General features: G+C 40.8%; 1 protein-coding gene across 11 annotated transcripts in view; it reads right to left on the bottom strand.

The window, feature by feature from the left end:
* The window catches only part of LPP (LIM domain containing preferred translocation partner in lipoma), a 765,001-nt gene that overhangs the window by 655,105 nt on the left and 88,985 nt on the right, over window positions 1-20,911 (bottom strand). Inside the window, exon 1 of one of the 11 annotated variants that reach the window (XM_070371868.1) lies at window positions 3,149-3,239. The exons of the other annotated variants lie outside the window; for them this stretch is intronic. The gene's annotated coding sequence lies outside the window, so the exon portion shown is untranslated. Of the gene's footprint in view, window positions 1-3,148; window positions 3,240-20,911 lie in introns of those variants that run through there. 11 annotated transcript variants of the gene reach the window in all.

The raw sequence follows: 20,911 nt of genomic DNA on the forward strand, positions 1-20,911 counted from the left end.
GATTCTGTGAAGAGGAACCTTCAGCAAGTTACTTGTCCTCTCAGTGTCTCCAGTGATTCATCTACAAACTGGACATGATCATTTCTACCTTATAAAGCAGCTAAAGAGTTTAAATGAGCTTTTTACAAAGTGTCTGCCTAGCAGCATTTGACACATAAATAAGCACTTCATAAACAGTAGCTGTTAACAGGATATTCATTCATAATTCTGGCTACCAGAAAAAGGAATAATTTGTTGCAATGGTATGAGTCAGGGAGACTAAGATTAATATCCCCGGAATTCTTCTCAACCTAACCTGAACTGTGAGCCTAACTTTGATTCTACATGTGTTACCTCGTTGAGTCTCCTTCTCGTCTATGTTATGGTGAGGCTCAAGTGAGATCTTTGCTGGAAAAAAGCTCTTTAGAACCTGTCTTGCATAATCAACTTCCTGACATGCCTATGGAGTTGGGAGTATATAAGTAATTTTAATTTAATTTCTAAAAGTAAGAAAATGTTGTGGAAAAATTAATACCTACTAGAGCTCATAAGTGAATTGGTCAAACAAACCACAGTTTGAAAGCCACTTGTAAAATAAAGGTTTACAGAGAATAGGCACACACAAAAAAAAAATTGTCTTGCAATGTGAAAATGTAAAATATGGTGATAAAAGTCAGAACATTCTCTGGGAAACAGTAGTGTTACACAATTGTAGGTACTGCATAAGAATCAGAGAGAGATGGTCCATTCTTTAATTTTCTCCCAACACTACTTTTCTCTTCAGCACTTTTTTTTTAAAGAGTTTCCTTAAAAATGGCATGAATGCCACTTACTCCTCTCATAATGTTTGTGAGACAGAGCCTGTAAGCCTAACAATGGTACCAAGAATTCACTGAGATGACTGCTCAGTGCAGCTCAGTGAATGATAATGAGGTGCTGGCCACGGGAGGGAGGCGTAAGTCCCAACCCAGGTGTGGAAGCCTCGGGCAGAGCAGCCCAGTGAGAACAATCACTGGAGGGGAACCAGCCAAAAGGCCTTCATCACACAGGATTTCAAAGCCAGTGTGAGGAAACCAGCAAGGGTCATGTCTCCCTCTGGGCCCATCTTCCTCACCTGTACAAGTGCCACTTCCTAAACCTTGAGACAAGTCCAGAGAGGCAGGAAACTTGAAGAAGCTAGAACCATGGTCACCAGGGCTACCAGAAGTCCTGCAGTGCCTCCAATACAATGGTTTTCAAAGTAGGTTCCACAGATGCACAGAGTTCTAGACGATAACTTGGCAGTGAATGGAAGCCTATTTAACCATTTAACAACAGCATCACCATGTAGTTATGTTTCGGTTATTTTATCTATAGGTATCTTCTGCTTTTCAATAGTTTTCTTTATACCACTTTGCTTTTACGAAAGACCTACATCAGTACCAGTTTTCACTAAAGAAAGCTGAAGAAGATTTTCGCTTTACTCCATTTTGGCTCAGGAACTGTTTTATAGGAACACTGTACTTAAGAGAGAGGAGGGGAAATCTGTATTGGGATTTCCCATGAGGTTTCATGAGGGGTTTATAAAGGAAAGGTTCTGAAAATACTAAGGCCCAATGAGTCCACTCTCCAAGGTCATATGGCCAGTTAATTTCCAGACCACACAGACGTTTCTTGGATGAAGACCTGGGGATGAGGGGCTAATGAAGAACCATGAGAGGGGGTTAAAAGAGCTCCTGCGGGTACACACTAAAACTAGAGAAGTCAGCTCAGCCCCCACAAAAGGCTGGAAATCTCTAGAAAGATTTGAGAAGCAAGAGTGGAGGATCATGGGAGCCATTAAGGACACTTATCCCAGGTGTGGAAGTTCCTTAATGTCTCTCCTCCAGGCTCATCTCTGGGTCGTCACACCCAGGTGAGCCACCCTGGAAGAAAGCTCTTCTAGCCTGGCAATGGGGTCTTGAAGGAGAAGGGCGAAAGGAGTACACACACTTTTTCTGGCTCTTCAGACTGCGCTCTGGACGGTCAGGCTAAAGTCCCTCCTGGGCGCCAGTGGACTTCAGCTTCACATTCCTCTGCCTTTCCAGGGGCCAGAAAGGAATAAGCGGATCCACGTCAGCCCAAGAGGAGTCTGGCGAAATCACAGGGAGGACTCTCCAATCTGCTTAGTAACGGCAACAGAAAGTGCTAAATAAGTGAGTCAAGAAATATTTCTGGAAGAGCTATTCAACTGGAATGCTTGGAGAGCCACCCGCATTGCAATAACTCGACCTGTCCTCATCTTTTAGAACACCCATGAGCCCGGGGTTTAAAAAAGGACTTCCCGGCTCCAGGGGGGGCCAAATAAATAAATAAACACATAGAAAGCTCTCGGTGGCTGATTGAAGTTACTAGGGAGAAAGTTATGTTCTCAATAAGTCTGTGCTTTCTCCCTCTCCCTCTCATTTCACATCTTTTCCCCAACCACTTTCGGGAGTGAGCAGTTTGTCATGTTTCCAAGGGAAGCGACGCAGTCTCCTGCGCGGCAGATCCATCTAAAAACATATCATCTGTCTCTGCGGCAGAAAGCCCAGTTGGAAGAAGCAAGTTCTGTGCGTTCAACTAGAAAACACTTCTTGTTCTCGCTGTCAAAATAATTCTGTATTAAACTTCTGGGATATGTGACTAATGTGCTTGGAACCTTTTGGAGCGACTGGTTTATTTATTTTAGGGAGGGGAGGGCTGCTGCTGCTGCTGGGGGTGGGGAGAGAGAGGGGGAGGGAGCAGAGAAAGAAGAGAAAAGGAGGAGGAAAAAGGGTGGGGAACCTTGAAGAACGCCCAGGGTCTGCTCAGAGACCTCAGGTCGGCTCCCCGGAGCTGACCTTGCCACACTTCATCATCACAAGCCGGACAAGGCCCCAGGCCAGGCAGGAAGAGGAAAGAAAAGACACAGAAAGACAGCCAGTGCACTCTTCCCAGAGTGAAGGTTGCCTCACAGTTCCTAAAAAGACTCGGAAAACTAAAAAGTAAAAGCAAAACAAAACACACACATGCACCAGAGCAGTCCTATCACAGCTTTTTCCAGAACTCATACCACTCTCTACTGCTTACAGTGAGGAAAAAACAATAATAAAAGCCCCAAACATACCACGGAGTTGAGGGGTGGGGAGGTGGGGTATACCACTTCTACGACTTGACGCAAATGCCTCACCTCCACAGCTTACCGCTCCCCATTTTTCTAGGTCTTCTCAGGCCTCTGCTGTTCCCTTTGTCTTGAAGACGCACATCTAGTTTCCTTGTTTATTGAAGTCATATCCATATTTCAAGACTTTCAACACCACACCCTCCAGTGAAGCCTTTCCCAGCAGCAGCAAACAGAACCCTCTGCCCTTCCCTGAATCATTGATCAGTTTACAGCCAGCCTCCCGCTGATTATCAGTTGTCAACACACCAATCTACCCATCCCCTGACCCACCGTCCATCCCCAGAAGCCAGTCTCCCCGTAGCACACACATACACGCACACCTGAGCCCTCCCAGTCAGAAGTCCAGTTTTCCTATCTCAGCCTCCCTCTCCCATGTAGTTTGATACGTGCATACACCAAGCATTCAGTCAATGCAGCCCCATCACTGAAATGCCATTCCTTCCACAGCAAAGCATCTTTAGCAGTAAACTCCAGAGACAAAAAAAAAAAAACAACCCAGCTAAAAACCTTCAGAAAAAGGAATTTGCTCATGTTAAACCTCTAGAGTCAGCACTTGAAAACTGCCCTGCTGCCTTCTCCTGTGTGGTCAGTCTCCTCTCCGGCCTTCAGTCAGAGAGGGGTAGAAGTTGGGAAAATGAAATGAGGAGAGAGGTGGCAGGAGGGGATGCCCGAAGTGGGAATCACCAGGTAAACAAATTTAAAATGCATCATTTTCATCACTGTATATTGAAACTGTCTGCTTCCTTTGTGTTTTGTTTCAATTTTCCCCTAGCTTCTTACCTGTAATATGTTTAAAAAAGGAAAGATGTTTGGAAGTGAGGAACAGGGATGGGGCAGTGACCGGCACAATGACAAAAGAAAGAGCGAGCTGGTCTACTTGCTGCTGTTGGCCTGGCCAGGCCCCCCCACTAAACTTTCTCTCCAGGGAGCTATTAGGCAAAGAGAGCCTCAGAAAAGAGTTTTCACTTTCCTTCTCCAAACTCCACCTTCCTCCACCACCTCATTTTAAAAATCAGTTCCAACCTCCTAAAGAGGGAAAGGAAAAGTGAGACCCAATTCACTTCACATTTTATACCACTTAAGGAAAACCATTTCTTGGAGCAACTGCTTTAGAGTTCAAACAATAACCTACTCTCTCATCCTGTTTCTCTTTGCATCTGCAGCTTTACTCTCATTCCTATTTCCAGCTTGGAGGTGGTTCTTTGCCCTCAAAACCAGCCTCAACCTTCTTCTCATTCAAAGTATCTCTTCTCTCTCTCTCTCTCTTTCTTTGTCTCTCTCCCTCTCTCTCACGTACACACAGCATTGTTGCTATTTTCTTAACTTTATTAGAAGGTAATAAAAATATCCACAAAGAGTAAGTCTTAATTCATTATTTATTCAATTTAAATATAGCTTAATAACCACCCTGAGGTTTCTGAGGTGACGCTGGTAGTAAAGAACCCACCTGCCAATGCAGGAGACATAAGAGATGCGGGTTCAATTCCTGGGTCGGGAAGATCCTCTGGAGCAGGGCATGGCAACCCACTCCAGTTATTCTTCCCTGGAGAAATCACTATGGATAGAGGAGCCTGGCAGACTACAGTCCATGGGATCTCAGAGTTAGACACGACTAAAGTGGCTTAACACACAACCATGCAGTAAGCACCCTGCTCTCCCAGAGCTAATATTCTGGTAGGGGAGATCAAACTAGCTCACCAGAAAATGAAACGCAATATCAATGGCCATGTGTCACAGCAGTGGCAAATGTGATGAACTTCCCCCCACTTGAGGAGCCATGTGAACCTTCCTAGAAAATGCATGTGGCACACAATAGACACTCTATAAAAAATTTTGCTAAAGGGATGAAGAATACATGAATGAGTGAAGAAAGAAATGGCTAAAGATATATTTGAGCCTGGCCTTAAAAGGATGATTAAGATTTGGACAGGCAGAAATGAGAGGGCTAGTGTGTTAAAGATGAGGGTCACAGTTGCACAGTGGCAGAAAAATGAGGTGACCATATCACGAATGACCAGAAGTCTAGTGCAAAAGGAAAATGCTATCGGTGGAGGAACTGGAAAAGTATCCATTTAATAAACTAAGAAAGCACTCTCCACGCCATGAATTAGGACCTAGTCACTGGTTCACCTTTACAAATCCTAACTCATTTACTCACCAGAACAATCTTACTCCCATTTACACATGAGGAAAGTGAAACATAAGATTCAGTAATGTGCTGAGGTAAGAGTGCTAATTAATGATGGAGCAGCCTGGCTGCCAAGGCTGGCTCTTAACCACTACATTATTACAGCTCCATAGTATATCAGTATCAAGGATAGATCACACGGGTTCAATCCCTGGTCAAGGAACTAGAGCCTACATGCCACAACTAAGATCCAGCACAGCCCAGTAATCAAATAAATATTTCCCTATGACTGATTCATGTTGATGTTTGATAGAAACCAACACAATTCTGTAAAGCAATTATCTTCTGATTTAAAATTTAAAAAATGGAAAAAAAAAAAAGGATAGATCACAGAAGGCCTTAAATGTCAAACAGGAGTCCATGCTTTGTTCTGTATGAAAAAGGAAACAACTAAATGATTGGGAAGTTAGAATAATAGGTCACATTGAGAGAGAATGAATAATCTGCATTCATGTATAAGACTTACTGGAGCTCACGAATGAATTACAGACTAAGATGAACCCATCCCAAGAGCAACCCCTGCCCCCGCCCCAGCCAGTCACACTCATTCATCACTGTTTCATTGTTAGGTACACAGTTTAACAGGATGCGCAGTCAGTTTTTTCTGTGTACACTCAGACCCTGAAATTTGACTGAAAAAGTCTGTTCCCATCTGGTTTCTGAACCCAGGGCTCTGCGGAGCCTGCCGTGGAGGCTGCAGTCAGCAGTGAATGGCCTCTTGGTCCAGCCTGAACACTCCGAGAGGCGGCCTTGTACATGCTCTGAATAGTCACAAAAATAGCTCCTCAAAAGGACTCAGGGAAAAAACTGCGCTGTTAAGAACTGATGTGTTTTTTCTTTTCTCTCTCCACCCCTGCTTCCATGACTTAGTAAGGAGGTATCACTGACAAGGAGAAAGAGCACTGGACAGGAATTCAGGAGACGTGGGCTGAAGTGTTGGTTGCCACTTTTCTTTTTTAAATGATCTTAGACAAGTTTCAGGCCTCAGTTTTTCTATCTGTAAAATGAGAGGTTGATTCTCAACAACAGTGACTGTTTCTCCTTTTGTGCATGTGTGTGTGTGTGTGTGTATATATATATATATGTATGTATGTATGAGGTTAGCAGGTGTCCAAACAGATGAAAGTACATTTTGGTTGAAATACAGTATTCTTTTAATCACAAATGCTTTAAAAATGTTATATAGAATGAGCTGAGAATTAGATTATGGAAGGTGAGTTCAGGTCAAAAGAGCTGGGGTCACGTAGTCAAACTTCCACAAATAAAATGTCACTGTTACCTGTGAAGTGTGAGATTATAGGTGGTTTTCATTTTCTTTTTATACTTCTATACTCTAAATTTGCAACATGAGCATTTATTACCTTTACCAGAAGAACTACTATTTTAATATTAATTTTATTATTAATTTTAATAATAGAATTATAATTGCAGGGAATATCAGGAGAGTCCAGAAGCTCACTAACAAGTGAGTGCAGTCTTTTCATTTTCATAAATGAAGACCAGAACAGTGCTTGTCATCATTGCTTCTGTGTCGCCTGCCCACTCACTGACCCACCCCAGCACATGGGGCTTCCGGGTGTGTGGGCTTCGGCCAGGCTCAGGCGGAAGTGCAGGAGCTGCCTCTCCACCTCTTGTTAATCCAGCTCAATGGCAGCTCAATGGCAGCCCCATTCTAAATGCTGTCATGTGATATCACTCTTACGTGGAATCTAATTTTTAAAAATACAAATAAACTGATTTACAAAACAGAAACAGACTTACAGATATGGAAAACAAACTTATGGTTACCAAAGGGGAAACATGGTGGGGAGGGATAAACCAGAAGCTTGGGATGAACATGCATATACGCACTGCTAATGTAAGACAGACCATCAACAAGGACCTGCTGTAGAGCACAGGGAAGTCTACTCAATATTTTGTGATAACTTACGTGAGAAAAGAATCTGAAAAAGAATATATGCATTATGTATAACTGAATCATTTTGCTATACACCTGAAACTAATACAATATTGTAAATCAACTATATCAATAAACTTTATTGATTTGTAAATCAACTAAATTGTTCGACATTGTAAATCAACATGTAAATCAACTAAATCAATAAAATGTAAGAGCTTTAAATTAAAAAATACATGCTTAGTTAATATGCCCTCAATTAACAAAAGACCTTGCTTAGAACCACTATAGGAAGGAGACTGATAATATCCAATTATTCTAAAGAACTTTTTTAAATCTTGGAGCCACTAAAAAGGGAGGAGGGTCATTTTAAAAGACATGTAAACAACTGCCACCATAAATAAGCCGGGCTCTTCTTTCACCGAGTTTAAACATGAGCCTTCCTCACCAGTGAGCCTGCAGGGGATATTCTGTAACTAGGTCACCGGATTTCACTCTATCACGGTGGACCTCTCCCAAATGTTCACCAAAGCTACCAACATCTCATGAGATTAATTTTGGACAATGGCTGAGTTGAACTAAAAGTAACACACTTATTCAAAAAACATTCAGGGAATGCTTCCAATATTCTTGGCACGGCAGGAGACACCAAAATTAAGAGGCTGCCCCACCCTCCGGAAGCTTTCAGAAGGGGAAGAACTATATACACGCATAAATAACGATAGCTCAAGGTAAGTTCTAAAAGTGTTCCCACTCAGAGCAGTGTGGGGTTCTAGGAAAGAAAAGGTTATTTCTAGCCACTGGGATGAGGGACAGAGCTAATGTTCCAGCGGGACAAAAAGGGAACAAAGGCAGCGATCGGGCAGATCCTGGTCCAGGGTACAGTTCACCTGGCTGGAGCCCAGGGACAGGAAGAGTGGCCTTGATTCTAGAGTGAAGGACTGGAGTCCGACGATAGAGACAACCCTAAGTTCCACGCTGAGAGTCTGGCTTTACTTCCACTAGGGAGAGATGGGGCCCTCTGTGTGCATAGGGATCTTCTCCACTGAAGCCATTTCTTTTCAGTGTAGCAGTAAACTCAATCAGTAAACAAAAAGTTTACTTTTCAAAGACGGAGAAGGACAGGGAAGTCTGGCATGCTGCAGTCCATGGGGTACCAAACTAAGCGACTGAACAACAACAACAAAGTCAGATACAACTGAGCAACTGAACAACAACAACAAAAAGTCAAGAAACTATAAACATATCCAAGCCACTGTAAATAAGCCACATTAGGCTCAGAAGGAACATCGCTAGAAGGTGAATACCCCACAACTAAAAAACACAACTCCTTCAACACTGAAAATCTGGCGAGGGGGCTGGGAAGACAATGAATTAGGAGGGAAGGTGGCAAAGTCATGGCTCTGTCTTTTGGTTGCTCCCAGTGATCCATTCCAAAGTGACTCATTTCCATGCCCCATGGCTGCCAATTTCAGCATCTGTGTCCATTCCTGTAACATCCTCTTCAAAGTCTTAAACTCCTCAAAAAGGCATGAATGCTTTGGGTGAGTAGATTCAATCTCTCAATGGAATGATAACATCATGAGACTGAGCGTTCACTTAAGTCAGAAGAAAATACACCACATCAACAAAAGTGTGAAGAGAGGGTTTCTCTACCCTTAAAGAATTGATTTGGCTGGATATTAGAATCCTCTGCAGTACTAATTTTTTTTCCAAATACTGATAGCCAGGGCCCCACCCCAGTCCATTTAAATCAGAATGTCTAGAGGGGGTACCCAGGCATGGTTAGAATTAAAACCCCAGGTGATTTTAACGTACAGCGAGGATTGACAGTCCGTGCTAGAAGTTTGGACAAAAGGCAGTAAATAAATGAAAAGAACTGACTGGCTGTTCAGCTCAACAGCACAGTAATTGTCAAGGCCCCCTCCCTTTAGTTGGAGAGTCCAGAGTGAACTCTTTATGGTAAGAGCAGAGGGTCAGCTTCCCCTGGGCCTGTCAGCAGATGGCTTGGGAGGGTCATCAGCATCTTCTATTCAACAAAGGTGTGCCTCCTACATCTGAACACAAGTCAAGGACACCTGAGCAGCAGGCGCCAGCACTGGCTCACGCATAGTCCTTCCCCCACTGTAACAGGACAGGAGGAAGCAGGAGCCTGCAGGTGTCAGTTTCCAGCCTTCAGTCCCAGGGCAGTGTGGAAGTGGAAGTAGAGTACAGGCTTTGCAATTAGGTAAATGCTGATGTTGCCACTTTCTTCGTGAGCTTAAGCAAGTCCTTTCATCTCTTTGAGTCTATGTTTCCTTATCTGTAGAGTGGGAATTAGACTGTACGTGTAAATATCTTCTTTTCTTCTAAGGTTAAGAATAATGTACGCGTGCAGCAACATGGATGGCCCTAGAGATTATCCTACTGAGTGAAGTAAGCCAGACAGAGAAAGACAAACATCATATGATATTGCTCATATGTATAAGCTTATTTTTTTTTAAATGACACAAATGAACTTGTTTACAAAAAAGACCAAGAAAACAAACAGACACAGAAAACAAACTTATGGTTACCAAAGAGGAAAAGGGTAGGGGGCTAAATTAGGAGTTTGGGATGAACATTTATACAGTACTAGGTGGCTCAGACAGTAAAGAATCCGCCTACAATGCGGGAGACCTGGGTTCAGTCCCTGAATCAGGAAGGTCCCCTGGGGAAGGCAATGGCTACCCACTCCAGTATTCTTGCTTGGAGAATTCCATGGACAGGAACCTGGCAGGCTACAGTCTATGAGGTCCCAAAGAACTGGACTTGACTGAGCAACTAACACAACAACAATATATAAGATAAATAACCCACAAGGACCTATATATACCACAGAGAACTATGCTCAATATTTTGTAATAACATATAAGGTAAAAGAATACGAAAAACAACATATATATGTATGTATACACACACACACATATATATGTATAGCCGAATCACTTTGCTGTACACCTGACACTAACACAACATTGTAAATCAACTATACTCCAATAAAAAGTAAAAATACTGAAAAAAAAAGAATGATGTGTGTACATAGTCTGGTATTTACTAGATGCTCACTAAATGACAATGAATGTTATTATTATCATTACTGAGCAAATAAACTGACCTGAAATTATCTCCAAAACTGCATCCCATGATCACACCATGAACTGAAGACAAAAATAAGAAATCTATGTGGCAGACAACCAAGTTTATCTCATAAACCAGAAAGAAGTATTATTTACACTTCCAGCGTCAACTAAAAACCAGCCTGCTTAAACCTAGAGGTAATTTATTTCCCTCAGTCATGGTGGTGGTGGTGGTGTTTTAGTTGCTAAGTCATGTCTGACTCTTGCGATCCCATGGACTGTAGCCCATCAGGATCCTCTGTCCATGGGATTTTCTAGGCAAGAATACTGGAGTGGTTTGCCATTTCCTGCTCCAGGGGATCTTCCCTGACCCAGGGATCGAACCCAGGTCTCCTGGACTGCAGGCAGATTCTTTACCAAATGAGCTTACCAGGGAAGCTCCCTCAGCCATACTTGTTAGCAAATACAAACTGGCTTGGATTCCAACAGTCATTATGATCCGTCTTTCCTCTGTTCAGCCCTTATCACACAACAGAAAGACAAAGCTGACAGGTCTGGAGAAGACATGACCATCAGGCTCATGGGGACACAAAGCATGTAAGGAGCACGTCTGTCCTCAAGAAGGTGGTCAATCTTCATTAAACCTAGAAGTCACTGATTTCAGAACAGAACTATGAACATACTCTGATTAAGTTTACTAACACTTCTTATTAGACAGGTTGTATGGAAATTAAATGCCTTACTCTGTGTAAGGAGCTGTGCCAGAAACAGCTCCAAAGCCAGGACTAAAAGACAGGTGTGGGGGATACCAAGCACTGGGACAGGTTCTCCTACCACCTGGTATCCTCTGACAACGAATGCCCTTCACTTCTCCAAGCCATGCCTTCCCTCTCTTTAATGAAGGACTGACTTCCTCAAGGATCACTGGGAGAATTAATAGATGGTAATCATTGAAATCATTTGTAAACAAATTAATGGTAGACAAATGTGAGGAATCTGTTCCAATCTGACCTACATGCTGTCTCCCAGTACAAAAGGATAAAAATCTACCAAAAGAAGATTTGTATCCATTACATACTTGGGTCAAATGCTAAATTGCTGAGTGTTAAAATCAATATTAAGCCAAAGCCAAGACTGAAATCTATTACCATCATCACCTAGATTTCCTTGATACAAGAATAAATACAAAATTTCTCTGTGTTTAAGATAATTTATCAGGGATTTGTTACACGATTGTGGAGGTTTTTCTGACCATGAAATGTTGAAGGGACAAAGTTGGCAATCTACTTGTAATTTATCTTTAAAAAAACTAAACAATTCTTATAGGGCTTTTCTAGAAAGATTCATGGCCTTAAGTAAAATTAAATACTGGAACCTCAAAGTGAAAGAAAGAAAATGAAGTCGCTCAGTCGTGTCCAGCTCTTTTCCACCCAAGGACAGTAGCCTACCAGGCTCCTCTGTCCATGGAATTTTCCAGGCAAGAGTACTGGAGTGGGTTGCCATTTTCTTCTCAGGGAATCTTCCCAACCCAGGGATCGAACCTGGGTCTCCCGCATTGCAGACAGACACTTTACCATCTGAGCCACCTGGGAAGCACTTAAAAACAGTTTCTTAAAAATAGTAACTCTTTTTAATTATGAATGCATTCACTAATCAATTCTATAATGATTAGAATTATAATATAATTTAATCTCATAATAATGCCTCTTAAAATTTATATTTTTATAAACATTTATTAGCTAAGAAAAAATACAATGTTCTTCCCAAAGGTATCTGGCTAATGTACTCTATTAATAAAGATTTCACAAATCTAATACTAGCATTTACTATCAACTTATTGCTTAACTATTAACTATCAAGTTAAGCAACTTGAATTGCTTAACTATTCAAAAGTTCTTAATAGTTTCCACAATCACAGTTAAATATTGTTGTATGTTGCTCTTATAATATATACTTTAATATTTCAGTGGATTTATATAATTTCAGGGTATAAAACACCTTTAGAAGACTTTTTACTACAAATCATACGTAAAAGATTCACCTATATTTGAAAGTAACAATCTAGAAATTAATTTTATAGATATTAAGTGGAAAGTAATTGCACTCATCTCACACGCTAGTAAAGTAATGCTCAAAATTCTCCAAGCCAGGCTTCAGCAACACGTGAACCATGAACTTCCATTTGTTCAAGCTGGTTTTAGAAAAGGCAGAGGAACCAGAGATCAAATTGCCAACATCCACTGGATCATGGAAAAAGCAAGAGAGTTCCAGAAAAACATCTATTTCTGCTTTATTGACTATGCCAAAGCTTTTGACTGTGTGGATCACAATAAACTGTGGAAAATTCTGAAAGAGATGGGAAATCAGACCACCTGACCTTCCTCTTGAGAAATCTGTATGCAGGTCAGGAAGCAACAGTTAGAACTGGACATGGAACAACAGACTGGTTCCAAATAGGAAAAGGAGTACGTCAAGGCTGTATATTGTCACTGTGCTTATTTAACTTATATGCAGAGTACATCATGAGAAACGCTGGACTGGAGGAAACACAAGCTGGAATCAAGATTGCCGGGAGAAATATCAATAACCTCAGATATGCAGATGACACCACCCTTATGGCAGAAAGTGAAGAAGAACTAAAAAGCCTCTTGATGAAAGTGGAAGTGGAGAGTGAAAAAGTTGGCTTAAAGCTCAACATTCAGAAAACGAAGATCATGGCATCTGGTCCCATCACTTCATGGGAAATAGATGGGGAAACAGTGGAAACAGTGTCAGACTTTATTTTTTGGAGCTCCCAAATCACTGCAGATGGTGACTGCAGCCATGAAATTAAAAGACACTTACTCCTTGGAAGGAAAGTTATGACCAACCTACATAGCACATTCAAAAGCAGAGACATTACTTTGCCAACAAAGGTCCGTCTAATCAAGGCTATGGTTTTTCCTGTGGTCATGTATGGATGTGAGAGTTGGACTGGGAAGAAGGCTGAACGCCGAAGAATTGATGCTTTTGAACTGTGGTGCTGGAGAAGACTCTTGAGAGTCCCTTGGACTGCAAGGAGATCCAACCAGTCCATTCTGAAAGAAATCAGCCCTGGGATTTCTTTGGAGGGAATGATGCTGAAGCTGAAACTCCAGTACTTTGGCCATCTCATGCGAAGAGTTGACTCATTGGAAAAGAGTCTGATGCTGGGAGGGATTGGGGGCAGGAGGAGAAGGGGACGACAGAGGATAAGATGGCTGGATGGCATCACTGACTCGATGGACTGAGTCTGAGTGAACTCCGGGAGTTGTTGATGGACAGGAAGGCCTGGCGTGCTTTGATTCATGGGGTCGCAAAGAGTCAGACACGACTGAGCGACTGAACTGAACTGAATATCTGTATATAAACAACAAAACTGAAATACATGTTTGTTCATATTACAAATGGTTTTATGCTGATATAATAGCAACAAATGTTATGTTAGTTATTCACAAACTCAGAAATGCCCATAATGTTAATAAAGTCGACAACTGGCTATCTTACCATTCCAAGGGCTGAAGCAGAGAGCCGAGCCAAAGAGCATCTTTACAACAAATATTAAAGCAAAAACCAAAGCTGGTGCATCGTTGATGGCAAATGAGTTGCCTGCTTCCAAGAGGGCACTTCTAGATTTTTAGTATCCTAACACAGAAACATGACATAGGGCAAAAAACGAGAATTTTTAATACACATGTATCAAAAGACTGCCATGAATCAGATACTATACTAAGATATCTAGAAGAACTCACTGTTCAGCACAGGAGACAAACATGTACACAACAACCATCACTGTGTCCGTAGAGGTCTGGCACAGAGTGTGTATGGTGCGGGGTGGGACGTTAGGAAAACCTTCACCAAATAGGACTTTCAAGCCCCAGATGCAGGCTGCATGCCTCAAATCTATGAACAAGCTCAGAGAAACAGTGATGCTCTAGAATCACGTGTTGGTTGGCAGGTTGGACAAGAACAGTCACAAATTTCATGGTTTTTCAGACATGGTTTCTAGTTTCATTTCCATGACCTGGTTTGAAAGTAACATAAAATATCTGAGCCTCAGTTTCCTTTTCTATCTGTAAAATGGGGTAACATTTATTTTGAGTGGGTGCTAGAAAGACTTATAAGGTGTCTACTGGAATTATCTAACAGAGTCCCCAGCTGTATACAGCATTCTGCACACTTTTTGCTCCCTCCCTTCCCAGTATCAATTCACACATTCAGTACATGAGCTCAGACAAATAGTTCTATGACATGGGTTCTTAGCCTTGTTGCTGAAACAACCAAGGTGTTTCCACAACTCCATCAAGGCAGAGGGAACTTTCCCAAGAAGCCAATAGGAATAACACTTAAATAAGTCACTCAAACATTTTATAACCTCCCTGGCATGGAGTGGGAGTGAGTTGGGATGCAAGGATTTATCTGTGTTTATCTAGCACTACACAAAGAAGATGGGGCTTCCCAGGTGGCACAGTGGTAAAGAATCTGCCTATCAATGCAGGAGATTCCCTGGGTCAGGAAGATCCCCTGAAGGAGGAAACGGAAACCCATTCCAGTATTCTTGCCTGAAAAATTCCAAGGACAGAGGAGCCTGGTGGGCTACAGTCCATAGTGTCGCAAAGAGTCAAATGCGACTGAGCAAGCCCAAACACACACAGAAGAGACAGACGCCACACTGTGACTCAGGAGTATGGCTGAGAAAGACAAAGCCTCCAGGGATCTAAATATTTAGGCATCAAGTTCTCTTAGAAGTCCTGTTGGGAAGTTACACTCCAGGAACTCAACTGGTTAACAGTTGCCCTGGGCGATTTATAATCTTTCAGCTACACAAGCCACATCTTCAAGGGAGGAGAGGCAGTAAGGGAATTCTATCCACTGCATTTGGTGGGCACAAGCTTTTTGAGGCCCCAGAGAGGAAGATGCTCGTGGAGCAGCAAATATTCTCCTTTAGATCCTCCAAACAGTTTGCACCGATTCTTCCTTTCCCATGCTATGCCTCTGACAACCAATCCTATTCCTAAAGCATCTGAGGCAGAACACAGGAAATGGCAAGCCAATTAATGCAAAGTTCTTGCTCCCAGGCATGTATGGAAGTGAAACTGAGTTGATCCTGAGCTGCCTCACAGAACTGATTAATGTAATTTCCTCTCCATCCTACTACTGAAACTCTGATTCACTATTAAAGAGACACATGTATAGAAGGGACAGTGGGAGAGGGAGAGGGTGGGATGATTTGGGAGAATGGCATTGAAACATGTATATCATATATGAAATGAATCACCAGTCCAGGTTCGATGCATGATACAGGATGCTTGGGGCTGGTGCACTGGGATGACCCAGAAGGATGGTACGGGGAGGGAGGTGGGAAGGGGGTTCAGGATGGGGAACCCATGTATACCCGTGGCAGATTCATGTTGATGTATGGCAAAACCAATACAATATGATAATTAGCCTCAATTAAAATAAATAAATTTATATTAAAAAATAAAATAAAGATAAATTATCCATTAAAAAAATAAATAAAGCTCTCCTGTGTGATTCTGATAAAAATAATCAAGATTGAGAAAAATAAATAAATTAATTAAAAAGGGGGGTGGGAGGCCCCAGGCCTAAAATGATGAGGACCAGATACAAAGCGTGCTGACCACAAAATACGTTGAAGCCCTGTCTCATAACTGGCAGACACTTTCAATTCACCAGAGATAACACGTACTGAACTGGTAACAGCCTTACTGAACCTGTCCTGACCTTATAAGGGCAGCTACATCAGTCTTGGCTCTCACCTTCTTTTGTAGTTTTGGAACACATCATGCGTAGAGTTTAACTTCTTAAGAAAAGGTGGGCAGTCCCAATTCTCGTTTAATGTCTAGTCACAGAAATTCATTATGCATTTACTGGGCAAAAACCATGTGCACAGATGGGCCTGAGCTAATCCCTGGACGTACAAAGGTGAATCAAGATACAACCACTGACTCGTGCAGCACAATGATTTCCCTGGTAGGCACTAAGTAAAGGTTAACTGTTCAGTGTTGCAGTACGTAACTATTATTAATTTTAATGTTAAAAATACAGGACATATTTAACAGTGGAGGACTGGTTTAAAGAGCAAGCCACAGAATAGCAGTCAACAGTCTGTATACACACACATGCTCATACACAGGACAGAACATTATTCACCATGATGTATTTCGAGATAATAGGATTACAGGCAACCCAGATTTTGTTCCTCATACTTTCCTGTTTTCCAAATTTTCTACAATGAAAAATAATTACTTGTATATTCAAAACGAACACCAACATAATGTTGAAAATAAAGAAAGCACGCTAATAGCTCAGAATTCCGTGCTCCCAAAGAGCTCCTATATTAAACCTGGATATGTGACACCTCAGCTCCTCACTCAGAAGATGCATGTGTACATGTGCGCGTGCATGTGCACACAGGTACCTAAGTACACATTTATGGTTGATACCGACCAACCCAAAATAACCAGGGATCTGTTGTACGATCCCCGGTGGAGATGAGAGGTGCAGGGAAGATTGGACAAACTCCAAGAGACAGGTGGTCATCTTTCAGAGCAGCTGAAACTGGAGTACATCAGAGTGGTCTCTGATCAGAAAAACTACGCAAACCTAAAATGCATGAGACAGAGAAAACCAACAGTGCTTTCCAGGATGAGTCCCAAGCTGAAATTGCACAAGTGCAGAGCTCCTGAGCCCAGACATTTCCTTCTTAACTAGCTGTTTCTAGTTAAAGTGTCTAATATCTACGTTTAATACAGGAGCTCTTTGGGAGCCCAGAATTCTGAGCTATTAGTGTGCTTTATTTTCAACATTATGTTGGTGCTCATTTTGAATATACAAGTAATTAATTTTCACTGTAGAAAATTTGGAAAACACAGGAAAGTACAAGGAACAATTCTATGTGCCTATTCCTGGGTGACAAGCAGCAATGATTAAATCATTTATGTAATAATGATTCATGATTAAGCTTTATACCTCTACAGAAACCAGGAAGTTATACACAAAATTCTTTGCAAACATGTTTATCTGATTGCTAGGACTAAGAAGAAAGAAACTGCCTCTTAAAACATATACTGTTGGAAGGGGAACCAAACCAGAAACACCGTAGCAAGGTCAATAAGAGCAGACAAGTTCAAGCTCAGAAATATTAAATGAACACCTAGGATACTCCAGGCACTGTAGGCGTCTGCACCACAGTAATGCCCTCACAGAGGTTAACTTCTTCTAAAGCTAAATTCTTCTAATTTAGGAGGAAGCAATAAAACCAAAAAGTCATGGGGAATCCTGGTACCATATGATATAATATTGCAGCCCTAATATACTTGACTGTGCACATCTAAGAATTAAGCTATTAATAGGAGTAAAGTATTGGGAAGGAGGGGGGCAGATATTTGTCCTTGGTTTAAAGAAATTTGACAAATTCATACTAAGAGCTCTGAGAAGCCGTACTGCAAAGAAATGTGTCTTAATCTGCATAAGCTGGCATTTCCCAAATGTTTGACCACAAAAATGCCCCTTTTCATGAAATATCTATCCACAGATCAAAGAAGGCTAACATTTAGCATAACTCAGTTTGCAAAATGCACATTAATGGCTGTGCCATCAATATTAAATTCTCATCAGATGAGTTCTTTTAAAAAAGATGGGAGTTTATTATGTGTTCTATAAAAATTACAAAAAACTTTTAAATCTGATTCTTGAAGGTACGAAATTTATTTATTTGGATTTTTTCCTTCTCTAAAATCGAGGGAAATGAGACTTTGGTATATTTCCCAGCTTGCTGGAGAATTACAGAACTGTAAAGCCAGCCCCCCAAAACCCCAAGACCTCTGGGGATCCCTTCTCACCCCATGTGGCTATGGGCTACAAGCAGAGGTGTCACTGAAACATGGGCAGTTGGCAGAGGAAGGCATAGTGAGCACTCAGCATGTGGCCAGTTGCTACAGACAATAGACACAGAGGCACACGTGTTCACAAAAAGTGTGCTGCCAACTTCTCATAATCTATTTCAGGGAGGAGGAGTGGTTACAGATCGCTGAGAAGGAGAGAGCATAGATAAAGCCTAAACCCTATTTTGTTTTAAATATCTTTTTTGTTAAACACATTAGTCAATTTGACAAGAAAAATGGATGAGAGAAGTTGACTTATAAAAAAGTCAAGCATTCTGTATTGAAAGTGAGAAGATTTAGGTTCTAATCTTGTCTCAACCTTCAGCCAGAATCTCTAAATTTTCCTCTAATCACCCTCTTCCCCATCATTCCCTCTCCTTCATATCTAGTCATGGTATAAGTTAAAAAGTAACCATCAATTTCAAATCACAGAGACAAAGAATTGTTTAATTAAACGGTACTGGGATGCTAGATAGTCATTGGGATAAAGATAAAATTAGAGCCATTCATCACATCATATATAAGAATAAACTGCCCATGAATCAGACATCTAAACGTGAAAAGAGAAACTATACAGGAACTGGAAGCGAACACGAGTATAAACATGGTGTCAGGAACACTTTCTAACTACGATCAAAGAACAGAAGGAATTTTTACAAAAGATTGTTAAATTTGTCTATATAAATGTAAAAGTCTTTTTTCAGAACACAAAAGACAAACACCGTAAACAAAGTCAAACGACAAATTGGGAGAAAATATTTATAATATATTTCATAAATTAAGGGCTGATTTACAGAGATTTCTTGAGGAAAAGAAAGACCAAAATTCAAATTTAAAAAATGGGCAAATGATATGAACAGATAATTCATAAAAAATGGAACTTATAAAATTAACAAATGTGGTCTTTAAACACATGAAAAGATGTTCAGCTTCACTCATAAGAAGACATATGCAAATTTAAACTAAACTGAGATATCATTTCTCACCCATCACATTGGCAGCAATTCAAAAGCTTGACAATACATTCTGTGGTTGAGGATGCTGGTGGGACATTCCCAGGGAGAGGAATATGGCACTACCTACATAACAAGACATCTGCCCTTGACCCAGCATTCCCACTTCTAAGAATGCAGCTTGAAGATAAGCCTCCAATGTTATATAAATAAATATTCATAATATTATTCACTGCAGGAAACTGCTCTACCACCCAAGCATAGAAGATCAGTTGTATAAAAGAGATAGAGAGACAGGGAAAGATATAAGGAAGGAAAGAAAGGCATAAAGATGGGTAAAACCAGGAAGGAAAGAGAGAGAAGGGGGAAAAGAGAGACAGAAGGGCAGACATAAGAAAAGAAAGAAGTTCTAAAGAAAGGAGGGAGGAAGAGAGAAAGAAAGAAGAAAAAGATTTTTAAAAAGCAAAGTACCCAAGAGTGTAAGTGTGTGTGTGTGTATTACCTTTTGTGTAAAAAAGAAAAAGAAATACGAGAGACACAAGAAAGATACCAAGGAAACAATGAGGCTAGTTGGGTAAGAAAGTAGAAGAAATATTGGAGTATACTTTTTTGTTAGTTCTGACAACTGAAGCATGTTAATATTTTACATATTCAAAAAATAAAATGAAATCAACAAGACAAGGGTGAGAAGGAAGGAAACTGAAACCCAAAGTCCATCGAAACAACTGAATCCAAATACATTTCAAATGAACAACATAATGACACTGAGGGGTTGGGGGAAAGGATCATAAAGAGAAAAGAACTAATCCAGGTAACTCCTAAATATAGTATTTGACAGTATATCTTCAGTCCTGGACAGGGTTAAAGTTAGGGCAGAGGATCACAAACAAACTGAACTCTTTTTAGCAGGTCTGTGTTGTGTCATGATGATGGTAAAAATAAAACCATTATTATTATTTGTATATACATATGAGGATAGACATCCATATAGCACAGGTATGTATATATTTAAGTGCTTTATGTATACACACATGTGCCCATAAAGCTTTTATGTGCAATATTCCCCAGCTCTGGCTATTGAATGGGCTTAGGACCCAAAGCACCACAGTACCCATAAGAACATGCAACACTCAAATATTGGCCCCAACACCTGAAAAGAACCAAGACATAGTGAAGAAATAGTTGATTTTACAGCTCAGACAGAGAAGATACAAGATCAAACTAGAATATCCTTTTATCCTAGCAAGTAAATAAGTGCTAACAGCAAAGATAGGGACATATCACAAGGACATAGGAGTCAGCTTACAGGGACAATTTAATCATCACAACAATTACATACTACTATGAATTATACTGTATATTGTCTGTATATAGGCTGGATTCTCTACTAGAGGAGGAAAATGCTGTCAAGTATATAACTGGCAAATTGACAAAACAGGAAGTCAAAACAGTGGATTAAAATATTACATCAGGGTTATGTGTACTGAAACGGATAACTATAATGTGAATATGAAGAGATGATCCTTATTATTAGGAAATACACACTGTACTTAGTCATAGGAGGCCATGATGTATCATGACATATGCAACCTTCTCTCAAGCACTGTAGAAAAAATACTATAAAAATATATATGTAAATGCATGTGTGTGTATATATATGTATATATGTACACACACATAAGAAGGTGGGGGAAAATGCAAATAGCAT

This window comes from Bos mutus, chromosome 1 (genome assembly GCF_027580195.1).
Source record: "Bos mutus isolate GX-2022 chromosome 1, NWIPB_WYAK_1.1, whole genome shotgun sequence".
Lineage (NCBI taxonomy): Eukaryota > Metazoa > Chordata > Mammalia > Artiodactyla > Bovidae > Bos > Bos mutus.